This window comes from Simochromis diagramma, unplaced genomic scaffold, assembly GCF_900408965.1.
Source record: "Simochromis diagramma unplaced genomic scaffold, fSimDia1.1 OVJJ01000410.1, whole genome shotgun sequence".
NCBI lineage: Eukaryota > Metazoa > Chordata > Actinopteri > Cichliformes > Cichlidae > Simochromis > Simochromis diagramma.
This window is the reverse complement of record NW_024387237.1, coordinates 391445-407724: the sequence shown is the minus strand read 5'-3', so window position 1 is coordinate 407724 and position 16280 is coordinate 391445. Positions and strand designations below refer to the sequence as shown.

Below are 16280 nucleotides of genomic sequence, written 5' to 3'. Positions count from 1 at the left end.
CATCCAGCTGGATCACTGTCACAGGTGACACACTCACCTGTCTGTGTTTCTGCAGGTTTCAACATTCACAATGTGACGACAACTTAATGACTGTGTTTGCTTTATTTTAGGGGAACACACCACCACACCTCCACCTACATCCACCTCTAACCCTGGTTCCATTTCCATCATTCTTCCTCCATCTCTCTCTCCTCTTGTTCACTCTGTGTTGCCATGTGTTGGATCAGTCTGTGTTGTGGTTCTACTGGTGAGACGATGTGTTCACAGGAAACCTGAAGGTGAGACTCAGACTTCCTGATCTTTCATGTTTGAGTTTGTTTAGTAGAATAAAGTTCACATTCACTATGATCACAGCAACAACTTAACTTAAATGTAATCTTTGTTTAGATATTTAATTCATATAATTGTTCATTTTGGAAAATTTTAACAGATGGAAAAGTAGCTGAAGAAGATGACATCATCACTTATGTCATGTACTGTGATGTCAAAACATCAAAACTTCAAAAACAGCCAATCAGACGACGCAGAGGTAGTACTGTGTTTTCTTCATAGAAGAGTTCATGTTGAGGTTTCAGCTCCTTGTTATCGTAGTAAACATGTTGATCAGTCTGCTTATCTCTTTTCTTTCTTCTCTGCATTGGTCAAAAGTGAAGTCAAAGTCAGCTTTATTGTCAAAGACCATATGTACAGTCACACACAAGAATTTGAATTGACAATACCTCATGGCCCTCAGTGTACACTAAACAAATATAAAGATAAAAATATAAAAATCAAATAAACGTCTTACTTACAACATCACACAATAACATACAATTATATAAACAGCAGTGTCCAACACAATCATAGTGACTGTGGCTATGTCGTGTGCAAGTGGGGGTGGGGCAGTCAGTGAAAAGGCAATGGTGGTGGGTCAGAGTTTGTATGTTTGAGGAGTTCAGAGGGAAGAGCAGTGTTGGGTTTATTAAGGCACAAACCCGGCTGGAACAGAGAACACCAACTGCACAAACAGGACAAGACGGCGCTCTTTGTCTTTTCTCTCGCGAGGGAAGCCGGCCAAGGTCAAGCGCTCTTCAGTCTTCACTTGAACTTAGCCAACCTGGGCTGACTTCCCCTTTCCTGCCTCTTTTATTGACAACAGTGATTACATGAATATGCAGTTACACATAGTTCCATGAACACATGACAGTCTTAAGCGGGCATGTGTGTGTTAGCAAAGTATACGCCTGTCTAGGTGTGTGTTCCTCGCCATCACATACATAGGCATAGTTTCTTATAAACCTTTCCAGATGCCCTGTACAGGATGCGACCTTTCAAAGAGCTGACATGTGTACGTGTGTGTAGAGCAGAAATAAACAGTCTTGCACCTTAGAAGAATACAACCTTCTGGATTCTAAATGTATAACAGAAAATTATAGCGTTGAGGCTGCTTCCTTCATCTCATGTCAGCACAGAAGTTTATAAAACATAATAACACACATACACACAATGATTATATATATCTTAGCACAAATGACAATCTCAAAGCATCAACTCTAACAAGGTGAGTGCAGGTGTGGAGTTCGTGTGTGAGACACTCTGATGGATGAAGCTGTTTCTCAGTCTGCTGGTTCTGGCCCGGAGGCTCTTCAGTCTCCTTCCTGATGGCAACATACTGAAGAAGCTGTTGGACAGATGAATGGCGATCCTCTGAGATGTGCACACACAGGAACTTGGTGCTGCTTACCCTCCACAGCAGCACCATTGATGGTTAGTGGGGTGTGCAGGGTGTGAGTTCTCCAGGAGTCTATGATGATCTCCTTAGTCTTCTCTACATTCAGGGAAAGGTTGTTGTTGCGGTATCACTCGGCCAGATGTTTAACTTCACTCCTGTAGTAGGTCTCATCATTGTTGCTGATGTGACCAACCACAATTGTGTCATCTGCAAATTTGATGAAAATGTTGGAGCTGTGTGATGTTGTGTAGTTGTGGGTCAGCATAGTGAAGAGAAGGGCGCTCAACACACATCCTTGGGGAGCCCCCGTATTCATTGTTCTTGTGCCGGAGGTGTTTCTGCCAACCCGTACCGTCTACTGTCTTCCTGTCAGGAAATCCAGCAGCTAGTTACACAGCAAGGTGCTGATCCCAGCAGATCCAGTGAATGAGTTGCTGGGGAATGATGGTGTTGAACGCTGAACTGAAATCTATGAACAGCATTCGGATGTATGAGTCTCTAGTGTCCAGATGTGTGAGGGCTGAGTGAAGTTGAAAGTGCATTATCGGTCATCGGGAACGACAGCCTGGGTCAGTGATGTATTAAAGATGTCTGTGAAGACATCTGTGAGTTTCGCAGCACAGTCCCTCAGTGCTCGTCCAGGGATGTTGTCAGGACCTGGGGCCTTGCGTGTGTTGATCCTGGCAAGAGATCTTCTGTGTGAGGTTCTGCACCTCAAGAAGAATTTCTTTAGCTCATCCCATAAAGAGGTGGGACCAGCACTCTGACAATACTCTGCCCATCCTCAGAGTATCTCTGCTGCCACAAAAGCTCTGTGAAATCCTCCTGGAGTACTGCCTTTTTCGCCTCTCTGATGCCACGTGACAGGTTTGCCCTTGCGGTTCTTAGGTTCTCCTCATCCCCAGCTCTTGAGGCTGCATTTCTCCCCCTCAGGAGCCTGTAGACCTCACCTGTGAGCCATGGTCTCTGATTGGCCCGGACAGTGATACTCCTGGTCTCTGTGACATCATCAATGCATTTTGAGATGTAGGCAATGACAGTTTCTCTATATTCCTGTGGTGTTGTCATGTGTGGCAGCCTACTTAAAGATCTCCCATTCTTTGGAGGAAAAGCAGTCTTGCAGTGCCTCTGAGGATCTTTCTGGCCACACAAATATCGACATTAGCATAACAGTGATGTGATCAGAGGCACCAAGGTGGGGGAGGGCTTTGTAATCTTCTCTCTGGCTGGTGGAAACATTGTCTAAAATGTTGCTCCCTCGCGTGGGGAATTTCATGTGTACTGGAGATGGACTCAAGTGAACACTGAAGGAACTGCAGGTTTTCTCAGGTTATGTTTCAGCTCTGAAAAGCTTCCCTTTTGTTTAATGTTCTAATGAAGACATATAACACATAACTTCAACACAGATGTAGCTGAAGGATAACTGTGGGGTAAAACTGGTTATGTTGCCCTGACTCAAATCTATTTACACAAGTTTTATCAGACTTCACTGATGATTCTATACATGCATTTTTTTTCTGTCAATTAAAAGCTATGAACCTGCCTGTCATTTAAGTCGGGGTTTTAAAATAACTGCACAAATATCTTCCCAGAGGCATGACCAAGATTACTGCCGAGTATTTGAGTTCAGGGTCAATATGGAGACTGTTTCTGACTCTTACCATGTGAGGTTTTAAGAATCAAACATTGAAATCACAATATTTAATTTCATACTTTTGTGATACATTTATTGCTTCATTTAAAATTAGAAATGCTTAGTCAGTTCCATCGAGAACTGATGGTAGTAAGTAAAACTTAGTCAAGTGCAACCGTCTGCATGTTTCACACTTACTGAGTGTTGTTCACTGTGAGCTGGACTGTGTGTTTGTGGTCTGTGGTTAACTGAAGCTAACAGCTCTGCAGTCGTCCAGCATCCTGTTTCTGATAGAAAGAAACACTTCAGCTGCAGGTGTTTGAACACAGGAACACAGACATCATCTGGAAAAGCATTTTAATAAAATTTCCACACAGGTCACCATCCATTCAAGGTCAATATTAATTACATTAAGGACTGTTTCATTTTTATTCAGTTTTCATTCAAATTCACCTTTTTTATATATTTTCTTTGACTCCAATATTTTAAACTCGATCTATCTCAGTATTTATATATAATTTTATTTTAAATAAAGTAATAATTCTAGTATAACAGTAGTCATCACAGCATACCAGTGTGTCTAATATTAGTGCTCATGTTGTGAAAAGTGTTTGCTTTGTACTCTGTGGTGAAGAGTGTCAGTCTTCACTGGCAGCTTTGTGGTCGTCCACCTGCCCCGTACACAAAAACACCCCCCAGTTCTTTGTGGTCACTTTGTGTTTCAGAGCAAAGGTGTGAAGACGAGAAAAAAACTGTACAAAAGGTGCTGAGCTTTCAAAAAAATATATATTTAATCCCTCATTAATTAAAACATTTTGCTGTAGTGTGATGATGTAGTTTTATAGTTGTGCACCTACAGAAATGCAAATGTGTTCTATTATTTATTACACAGACAGAAATTCAGCTGCAGTCGACTCAGCAGTGAGAACTGAAGATGTCAGTTATGAACAAACAAACATCAGAACAAGGAGGCCCAGGTACAGCTGCTCTTTATCTTTAACCGAGTCAAGCTAGCTGCTCACCATGTTTCCAACCATCATGCTAAGCTAAGCTAAGCTAACCACGTAACCAAATGTTTGACTTTTTAATGTCATTTAATGCGGTTAAAGAGCAAATTGTTGTTGAGCTCAAGGTTTGACTTCTGTGAACTTTAATTAGAGTGTCGACAGCTCATTGATTTCTGAACTAGTCCCAGTAAAGTCTGAACTGGGACTGTGTGTGATGCAGAGAGGTGGAGATTGGAGGTCTTGATTGAACTACAAAGCTTGTAATCATGTTTCCTGTTGTTTGAACTGTGTGTGTTTGTGTTCAGACTCTAAACCAGAGCCAGACGTCGTCTACTCTTCACTGAAGTAGTCCACCAGTCCAACCACTGACGTCCAGCTGCTGGTCTCTAACTGGTTCCCCCAGCACCTCAGACCAGAGGACATCCACATGTTATTTATATTTTTTAATTTCCTCCATAACCTGTAAAAGCGTTCCGTATAAGTTCTGCAGGATCAATAAACTCTGGGATTCCCTCTTTGTTCAATCTTATTTTTATTTACCATGAAATAAGGAATAAAAATTAAGCTTCAACTGGCACACTATAAACAGCAGGGACATCATTCAGCGGGCGCAAAACACAGTAAAACACCAGTACCGAACAGTACAGTATGTATTGTGCATTTTCAGTTGCACTTTATCAGGAAGATATGAGTATAGAGAAGGTTTAACATGGTGAATGTTTGACTAGTGTTCATTACCCTGTCAATATTTATAGTCTCACACTCAGTGGTCTGACCTAAAGTAAAGAAATGAAGTGTTTGATAAAGTATAAATTGATAAACATGAGACTCAGTCTGGACTTCCATCTGGATCACACTGTCTGAATCAGAGCTCCTCTTGTGAAACCTCTCAGTGAAGCTTGAGATAGTCGTGAATGACTTTTAAAGTTTTCCGCCATCTACTGGTGAAACCAAATCAAAACAAATTCAAATTCAAATTTTATTTGTCACATACACAGTCATACACAGTATGATATGCAGTGACATGCTTACACAACTGCTCGTGACCTAAAGAAAAAAGAAAAGGCTATGAATAAGATAGGAAATAAATATGAAAATTAAAAAGGGTAAATTTAACTAGGAAGGATTAAATAAAATAAAATAAAATATAAAAATTAAAGTTAAAAATGAAATAACTGTACAGAGCTCGTCTGTCCTGCATGGTGCTGTTCCCGAACCAGGTTAAGATGTTTCCCGTCAGGATGCTCTCTATGGTGCACAAGTAAAAGTTCCTGAGCACCTTGGAGGGCAGTACAGTTTAAACAGTTGACCATTAAACCAGTTTGCATTTTACTCAGTCTCTTAACAATTTCAGAAACTTTAAAAATGCCATGTTTCAATTCAGTTCTGTTAAAAGATCTCTGTGTGGCTGAAAATACTATATAAAGGTATAGATGGGAATCTAAATCTAAAGAGTTCACTGGATTGGACGGGTGGGTGTTAAGAGGCTACTGATACAAACGGGAGGATCTCATTTTTCTTGGCATCTTAGGATCCCCCAGATCAGGACGTTTAAATGTTAGTCCCACATAGCAAGCAGGTCTGGCCCGGATCTGGTATCAAGCTGGCACTTCTGACTAACTGGTGTCATGACAGAGTGTATGTCGACCAGATGTGGGCCAGGTCTGGCAATGATGGCACTGTTTATGTTCCTATTTACCTCCACTTAATCCAAACTTAATCCAAAACCTAGTGAGGGTTTACTCATCTTTGCCAGTGGGTGGCTGTAACTCAGGAGGAAGCGCAGGTCACCTACTGATTGGAAGGTTAGTGGTTCGATCCCTGTTTCCTCCAGTCTGCATGTTAAGAATGTTACTGTAGTTAGGAAGCACTCACTTTAGAGAAAGTGTATGTATAAGATTCTATATAAGAATCAGTCCATTCGCTGTCTGACTAGAGTCTCGGCATGTTGTGGCACATGTTGTTATTACATGGTTTGATTAAGGTACACATTAGGCCGAAATCCGGGGCCAGAGCTGAAACCTTTCTGGGCCTGCACAGTGCCAGCAGTGTGCATATACAGTGGGGCAAAAAAGTATTTAGTCAGCCACCGATTGTGCAAGTTCCCCCACCTAAAATGATGACAGAGGTCAGTAATTTGCACCAGAGGTACACTTCAACTGTGAGAGACAGAATGTGAAAAAAAAATCCATGAATCCACATGGTAGGATTTGTAAAGAATTTATTCGTAAATCAGGGTGGAAAATAAGTATTTGGTCAATAACAAAAATACAACTCAATACTTTGTAACATAACCTTTGTTGGCAATAACAGAGGTCAAACGTTTACTATAGGTCTTTACCAGGTTTGCACACACAGTAGCTGGTATTTTGGCCCATTCCTCCATGCAGATCTTCTCGAGAGCAGTGATGTTTTGGGGCTGTCGCCGAGCAACACGGACTTTCAACTCCCGCCACAGATTTTCTATGGGGTTGAGGTCTGGAGACTGGCTAGGCCACTCCAGGACTTTCAAATGCTTCTTACGGAGCCACTCCTTTGTTGCCCGGGCGGTGTGTTTTGGATCATTGTCATGTTGGAAGACCCAGCCTCGTTTCATCTTCAAAGTTCTCACTGATGGAAGGAGGTTTTGGCTCAAAATCTCACGATACATGGCCCCATTCATTCTGTCCTTAACACGGATCAGTCGTCCTGTCCCCTTGGCAGAAAAACAGCCCCATAGCATGATGTTTCCACCCCCATGCTTCACAGTAGGTATGGTGTTCTTGGGATGCAACTCAGTATTCTTCTTCCTCCAAACACGACGAGACACTGTCACCTCCTATATCCACTTCTGTGAGGACAGCATTGTGCCATCACGCACCAGGGTGAGTTATAACAATGACAAACCCTGGTTTACTCCTAAACTCAAAAAGCTGTGGCTGGAAAAGAGAAAGGCGTTCAGAAGCGGAGACAGGGACTGCTACAGAGAGGCCAAGTACAGGTTCACTAAAGAAGTGGACATTGCTAAACATCAGCACTCTGAGAAGATGCAGCAGCAGATCTCAGAGAATGACTCGGCCTCTGTGTGGAAAGGTTTTAGGAATGTCACCAACTACAAGCCTAAAACCCCCCACTCCACTGATGACTTGCTCTTGGCCAACACCCTTAACGACTTCTACTGTCGTTTTGACGAGCCATCAGGCAGCCTTCACACCTCCAACGGCCCCAACAATAGAGGCACTTTGGACACTAATTCCCCCACCTCTCCCCCCCTCCATAGAGCCATCACCACCTTCAAACCGTTCACCTACAACACCCCCCTCCTCCCCCCACACAACCGCGATTTCACACACCTCCCTCCCCCCTCAACTCTTCCGCTTATGCGGCGCTTTGAGAAGCCGTTCAGACTTTGCTGCCTTCTCCTCGGACAAGCTTCCGGCCCCCCGTCCTGCGGGTCCTGCCCCCTCCGCCCGTGCCACGCGCTGGCCCCGTGTTTCTGGCCTTTTCCCACTCCTCACTCATGCTTCCTGGCCTGCCCTTTTTCTTCCATTCCTCCCCCCCTCCTCCTGTCCCAACATGACCTGCACGGAACCTCATCGTGCGGCTGCATGAAAAACAACATAAACCAAATGGCAAACATGAACTGCACAGAATCCTGAAAACCACTTAACTTGACTAGAGGGGAAGTACACAGACGACGCGACAACGAACAAAGGAAGACTGAGGACTTAAATACACACATGAGGTGATCAGGGGAAGTGGAGACACATGAGAACACAGCTGACTCGAATGAAACACAATGACAATACAGGGGAGAGTAACACTAACTACAATGAACAAAGAACACCAGACTCTTACAAAATAAAACAGGAAACACGGAGACATAGACATGGAGATAAAACATGACATGAACTTAACCGCATAGACATGAAACGTAGATGCAGGAACCAGGGAGACTGAGTACAGGCGGAGATGACAGAAATAACTAAGAAATAAGGTCTGAACAGCAACCTAGAATTTAACTAGATTAAAAATGAATAAAAAAAATACGTAAAACTCAAACACTGGGTCACACGACCCAGTACCGTGACACTCAGGTTTAAACTGTGACAGAAGAAGGTTACTGACCTTGGTTTGTTGTGCAGCTCAGCAGTGAGATCAGAACTAAAGAGAAATGACACTCAGGTCGATTTGAGGTGAACATAAAGAACAACTCCACACAAACAGCTGACAAACACACAAACTCACGTTTCTGATTTTCTACAGCAACATTGTGTTCTTTTTTTTTTTGCAGAATTATCGACTTCAGGGTCACAGTAGAGCTTGAGTTTATCAAACCTGTTATACAGTCAGTACAGGTCAGTACTACAACTTTTAAATACTACAGTAAACCCATGTTTTCACTATAGAGGTGTGTCCACATAATGAGTAAACGACTGAAAGACAAATTTGTACATCCTCTATCCAAGAGCAAGTGGGTGGCTCCCGCCACTATTTTTGTCAGCGAGTGAATCTGGATCCTGACCTCTCTTCCCCTCGCACTCTCAGCATCAGCCCTCTCCAGGGTTGTGTACTAAGCACACTACTCTACTCCCTCTACACATCTGGCTGCAGTCCCACTCACCCAGACAACATCATTGACAAATTTGCCAATGACGCAACAGTAGTGGGGCAGATCACAGGGGAAATGAAGCGGCTTACAGAGATTAGGTCCTGAAACTTGGAGAATAGTGTGCATTAAACAACCTCTCATTTAACATCTGCAAGACCAAGGAACTCATCTGTTGAGTCTGTGTTTCCACAGGCCCCGCTAGTTTAGAGACTTATTCCTCATGAAGAACGAAACCAAGAAACACCCCACTGCTGGTGACCATCTACAGATGCATCACTGAGAGCCTGCTGACCTATGCAGTGGCAGTGTGGCACGCTAGCTGCACGAAGGCAGACAAGAAGAGACTGCAGACGGTGGTAAACAGCAAGAAAAACCATTGGCTGTCCCTTCTCTTCTTGTCTGCCATCTATAACTCCCGTTGTCTCAGCAGGGCCAGAAACATCTTCAAGTACACAACCATCTTTTTAACCTACTGCCCTGTGGCGCTTCAGATCAAGGCTAGAGCAAACAGACTCGGATATAGCTTCTTCTCCAAAGCTCAAACTTGCACAAAAGTAATTTGCACTAAAAATTTTACTCAAATTGTCTGTGTCATAATTCTCTGGCTGGCTGTGTATTTCTATTTATATTATTTGTATAGTTATATTATTGTTGATCGTGGCTCAAGAGTTGGGAGTTTGCTTTGTAATCAGAAGGTTGCCGGTTTGAGCCCCGGCTTGGACAGTCTCGTTCATTGTGTCCTTGGGCAAGACACTTCACCCGTTGCCTACTGGTGGTGGTCAGAGGGCCCGGTGGCGCCAGTGTCCGGCAGCCTCGCCTCTGTCAGTGCGCCCCAGCCACCCCAGGCCAAAGTGTGTGAATGGATGGATGACTGGATGTGTAAAGCACTTTGGGGTCCTTAGGGACCATGTAAAGAGCTATACAAATACAGGCCATTTGCCATATTATTGCATATTTTTTATAATGTGCTAAGTACATGTGCACTTTTATGGAGCTGTTTTAAATCTTGTTATACTGTGGATAATGACAATAAAGGCTTTCATTTCAATTTCAGCTTTTCACTGCCTGCTGTGTTTCCTCGACTCCTGAGCAAAGATAAAGAGTCAGTTCAGACCTGCAGTTGGTCCTCGTGGTGTTTTGAACTTGAATTCAGCCTGATTTGTTTTTCATGTCTTCTCCTCCATCATCAGTTATCAGGAGAGCAGACAGTCAAAGTACAAGAATTCAAACAAACACAGAGATTCTACTTACAGAGCAGACACAGCACAGATGTTTCCTTCATCGTCCTTCTCACTCATTTGAGCTTTTTTTCATTTCTGTCACTGACACCAAGTAAAGCCCGCCCTCTTCCTCTGAGCACCAGCTTTTCTATTGGTTCAAACACAGTGGGTAACTAAATTCTTATAAAAATGGAAGATACAAACTGTAAACATGTATCTTTTAATGGAATGAGATTGCTCAGACATTTGGCAATTCACACAGCTGGATAGAAAAATCAGAAACAAATCAGATGTCCTCTGGTGTCACTGATCTGTGGTTTGGTTGATGAACAAATCCATGTCCATGTAGTGGACGTCCCCTCAGTGAGAGAGGCAGATACGAGCTGAAACACAGGAATCAAACCAGGGACGCTGATGTTATGGAGCTGAACTGGAACCATTCAGACACTGAGGCGCTCTGAACACATTTTAATTACAGCTGTGCAGAGACACACTGATGACTGACTGGAACACTATGATTCACATTTTACATTAACACCATCCTCACACATGGTTTATATATGACCACTAGAGGGAGATGTTGGACTTTAAATACTAACATGGATACAAGCAGATCATCAAAGTGAGGTTCCAACACAACTGAGTTTGATGCTCTTTGATGTTTGCACAAGTACACGAGCCTTAATATACAAGGAAAAATGTCTTCTGAAACATCTTTTGGGTTTTCTTTGTCAAACTCTTCTAAACTCATATTAAAAACAAATATGTTGGACAGAATCAACCTTTTGGGATTTACTTATCTGGATGATTGAGCATGCACACACACTGCCATGTCTATGTTATGTTGTGTACTGGTAAAGGTAGCCTGACTCAATTTAGATCCAGTTGAACTTTGAAGTCATAGTTAACCTGCTAACCTCCAGGTTTAACTTTAAAAGGCAACTTTTGGGGTATAAATATAGAAGAGTCTGAAAGAGGTGTGGCCCCAGCTGAAAAGCCTAAACCATGGAGAAAGGAGGACTCTGTAAACTACTTGGTTTTTTGTATCATTTCTGATGACAATGTTAAAAAGGAGTTAAAAACGTTTTATGTTTTTGTTTTGGCCTTCCATTATGATTTTTTGATTTGATTTATTTTTACTCAATCCTGACTGCGCACCATAACAGAACAGTTACCTGTTCTGTTATGGTGCGCAGTCCTCGCTGGTTGACCGACATGTCTATCCCTAATGTAACGGTCTTTTGCATTTGATTTTTGTTGCATTTGATGTTTGTTGCATTTGATATTTGTTAAGCTGTATGTCTGGATTTTGTTCCTTTGCGCCCTCTGGTGGTGAACTGTGTAGGGTACAGCTTTGCTGTTTGGGTCTCCACCCAGCCACTTTTCTTTTGCTAGCGCACATGGTGTCTGCATGCTGCAGCTCACAGGTAGCTCCACACATGGAGAAAATATCGTTTAAAGAGTGGAAATAATTGACAAAGAAGATGGAAGATAAGGCAACAAGGCCATAAAGGACTATTTAGCACCTCCTGGATGTCAGCTCATGAGGTTTGTGTATTTTAAATGTTTATTTTCTGTAATTAAGGATTTTTGATTGATTGGCACTACGTACAAGAGCGCATTTTGATGTGATGTTTTTGTTTTATTGTTTTGTCCGTGAGCAGTTCTCACAGGTTGCCAAGACCAGAATAAACCCTGTTTTATAACTACATCGTCCGTACGTCAATCCTTGAGGGTGCTACACTAAATTAGATTCTGTTCATCTGGACGTAGCGTTTTCAGTAGGAGAAACCTTTCGTCACTCATCCAAGAGACGTTTTCACCCTCAGCTGACTGCAGGTTTCCCCAATCTCATAAACATTACATTACATAGCATAAATCCTGGCAATCTTTCTGGCAGCGTACACTATGTTACTCTGTTTGTGTCGGGGGACCCGATCCTTGGGGTGGACCAGTTTTTGGCACAGCGTGTTTTTGGGTTTAAAAGCCACAGAGACCCGGTGTTTAGAAAAAAATGCGTCTCAAATGCTCCGATACTCCTGACACATACGGGATCACTACAGTTTTTCGCTTGAGCAGCGGTTGTCCTTCTCTCCTGGATCGGCTGGAGCTTTCTTTAGGCGCCTTCCCAGCTTTGACAAAAGTCCAGCTGGGATAACCACATTTACTCAGGGCCTTCTTGATGTGATGTTCTTCTGCCTCCCTGGTCGCTGTGTCTGTGGAGATGGTGTTCGCTCTGTGTTGTAGCGTCCTGATGACACCCAGTTTGTGCTCCAGTGCATGATGATGTCAAACCTTAAATACTGAGGAGGGGGCCTAGGGGTACATCAGTCACCATCTTACAATGCTGTGATTGCAGCTATTCCACCGTTCTCTGTGAATGGTACTCATGGCCTGTTGGGTCTGTGTTTCCACAATTCTAGAGACTTATTCATCATGAAGAAAACAAGACAGTCGATCGATCAAACACTTGCGCAAGGGAGGCCTGTGTCCACCACGAAAATGACCTCGACCACGACCTCCCTTGCTGCCCTTTTTATTGAGACACAGTTCACACAAAACACGTCAGAACAAAGCCACGCCCCCTTGGTTCTGAGACAAAGCATTTGTATGTATATGTGTGAACTTCTGTAAGTGTGTGTGTGTGTGTGTGTGTGTGTGTGTGTGTGTGTGTGTGTGTTATGTGAGTGTGTGTGTGTGTGTTATGTGAGAGTATGTGTGTGTGTGTGTGTGTGTGTGTGTGTTATGTGAGAGTGTGTGTGTGTGTGTGTGTGTTATGTGAGAGTGTGTGTGTGTGTGTTATGTGAGAGTGTGTGTGTGTGTGTGTGTGTTATGTGAGAATGCGTGTGTGTGTGTGTGTGTCAGACCTCCTGCTGACCAAAGGGTCGTAAACCCAGGAAGCTTACATCAAAAGAAACAGATCTTTCAGATAGGATGTATCTACAATAAAACCTCCCCCAGCACAGACTGGTTGGAGAGGTGGTCAGGATCAAAGGAATGGCTTTGATCCTACTGCTTAAACTAAGACTGTACAAATTTAAGAAACACAATGGCAACATTCAACAATTAGACTTAACATGGCCATTGATCAGTGGTTCTTGATTACTGGTCATAACAATTTGCATATTAATGATATGCAGTGATGTTGGTTTCAGTCATTGTGCAAATGTACTGTTTATAAGGTTGGGAAAACCTGCAGTCAGCTGGACACAGAATGCTTGATTTGTTCCCTTCAGGCAGGAGGCTCCGGTCCATCTGGACCAGAACCTTCCTGATTTCTGACTCAGCTGAGACTGAAGAAGTCACTTGGATGAGTGACAAAACTGAAAATGTCCAGATGAACAGAATCACTCTTGATTGAGCATCAGGACTACTGTGTCTATGTTGTGTTCTGGTGAAGTAGCCGGACTCCTTGATTTAGAACTATGAAATGTGAGGTCATATTGTGAGCTGCTAACCTCCAGGTTAGCCTGCACTGTAGAGGTAGTTGATCAAAAAAGAGGCAGTTTTATCAATGTAACAGGGAGGAAGAATACAGAATAATGTAATTGACCAGTTGTCCAACGATTCTGATCCACTACCTCTGAGAGGCAGGTCTGTAATTATGAGAAGCAGAAACAGTTTTACACATGGTTATATTTATTTTGGATCCATTCAAGGTGACAAAATCTGCATCAACAGTTTCAGGAAGTCAGAGCTTCTGATTAAAAAACAAAGTACAGCCACAGGAAATGTTGGAATAAAACAAACAAACAAAACACACATTAAGTACTAACACATGTGGATCTTTGTCAGGAAAATATATAAAGGAAAGTAACAGACTGAAGTGTCTCCTTCATGGAAGGTAAAGTTCAATAAGGCTGAATCGTTCCAGGTCAAAGGGAGGAAATGTTGGACCTGCAGCTACATAGAAAAGTTTTTTTCTTTGGTTTCATTTTAATGAAATTACATTTAAAACGAGTCAAACACCAGCAACATGTGATCAAAGGATCCTGAGTAATATCAGACAAATACTGTTTATATTGCAAACAACTTTCTCCTCTTTTCTGATGAAAAATGTAAATTAAATGCAAAATCTGGACGTGTCTGACAGGTACCTGCTAAATGTTTAATATTACTGATTTCTGTCTTTCCACATTTTCAGTGACACGACTGAAAGCAAAGCAAAAACATCACAGTTAAGCTGACATTTCAAACAGGCTGAAATTCAACAGGAGGCTGGTATGAATCCTGACTCTGTTGTTGTTTATGTTTTCTGTAGATCAAAAAACCAACAACAGCAGCAACAAGAAGCACAGCAGAAACTGACAGACCAACAATCAGTCCAACATGTCCAGCCTCCTTCCCTCCATCCTCTGTGTCTCCTCCTGTCTGACCTGCAGGTGAGAAACAGGTGTGAGGTGTCAGCTGTCAGGTAGGTGATGAGTGAAGAACAGAACAGAATCCATTTCCTCTTCAAACTGCTGTCAGACATTATCTACTGCACTCTGATCACATCACTCAGACCAGCTGCTTTCTACAAAGTCTCATCAACAACATCTTTAGAAACAAACATCAACAACCAGGAAGCAGCTTCACCTCTGATCACACACTCAACTCTACTCACTCACCTGGAGGAACAACTCTTAGTGTGACGATGCTGATGGGGTCATTTTTCAAAACACCTCTCTTCCTGCGCTTTGCTCCTCTCTGGATGACACGACACTCGTATGTTCCAGTGTCATTACTCGTCACATTCTTCAGAATCAAGGACATGTCCCCATCCTTCATCTGTCTGTCCTGCAGCTCCACCCGGTTCTTAAAAGATGGATGCTGATTTTCTGGATCAAACAGCTCATCGCGGAACAGAAGCACATATTTCTCTCCCAGGTCAGCTCTGCTCCAGTCTAGAACAATAATGTTATTGTTGTTTGGAGCTCGACATGGCAAAGTGACGTTCGTTTGTCCAGGTTCAGCTGGGATGATTTTCTGATCTGAAACAAGAACCAACACAGAGCAGAGAGGTTAAAGGTCAAAAAACAACGACTCACTTCTACACCAGGCAATGAGAGTGAAGGTCACTTGTGCCGAACCTCATTTTTACTGACAGTGCTTTAAAAGTTGTTATAATAGAAAGGTGTCTCACTTTGTTACCTAACTACAATAAATAAGGAGCTAATTGAGATCTCATGTTACTGGTGAAACAGAAACTTTAAGCAACAGTCTGAACAAATTTCTGACTTTTACTGTTTGGGCTCAGACACAATGTTCCCGTCTGGGTACGTGTTTCTGTTTGGACAGCAAATGCAGAGAAGTTTTCACCCACTGCAAACATGCTTTAAAATCCCAACTGCACATCAATGGACAAGGATGACCGTTGGGTTGGGTCAATACTGATTAAGGGTCAGCACAAGTATGCAGAAAAAAGCACAGAGTGGCTGCAGTGGACACTAGTTTTCACTTCAGCTCTTTGTGTGTTATAACTTGACTCTTCTCTGTGGTTGGCTGAAGATCAACAAACAGCACAAGGAAGATTTTCCCACAGACCGGTTGTACCACATACACTGCCTCCATCAACATCAAACACTGTGCAGGTAGATGAGCTGTCAGTCTGCCTTCATATTACTGCACTGAAGCATAAAAGCAGCATTAGAGTGGCAGCTTCAGATGCCACTGCTTTGCTGCAGCAGCTGCCTCTATTCAGAGGTGATGCCACCACCTGCTGAGCAGAGCTGTCGTGATTAAACACTGAAGGATATTAATCACAAGCACATTTGTGCAACCACACACAAGAACTTGAGTTGTGGTTCATTTGTACGGCTCTGGAGAGATACAGACGACACTGACAAACGAGGCATGTTCAGTACAAAGAATCTAGATATCCTCATGCTCCGGTAACTTCAGGGTTAATTTGGGGTTTTCTGTACTACAGATTTGTAGTTAAACAGCTATGAAATAACCACTTACTGACTGAGCAATCGTCCAGCATTATCATCAATATTCTATAATCAATATAAAGTCTTAGACACAACTGTTGCTATTTTTGAGCGGATGGTGTCCTTTAGGGTCAATAGACGTCCAGCATCTTATTCTGACTCATGAATAACTTTGAACAGAGAAGCATCCAGGTAGCAGACCA

At 42.7% G+C, this 16280-nt stretch overlaps 1 long non-coding RNA gene across 1 annotated transcript; it reads left to right on the top strand.

The window, feature by feature from the left end:
• Nucleotides 1-230: 230 nt before the first annotated feature.
• On the top strand, nucleotides 231-5445 carry LOC120746979. Its single transcript, XR_005699002.1, has 4 exons — nucleotides 231-278; nucleotides 431-529; nucleotides 4237-4321; nucleotides 4657-5445. It is a non-coding gene; the product is annotated as an uncharacterized LOC120746979 (long non-coding RNA).
• Nucleotides 5446-16280: the final 10835 nt, after the last annotated feature.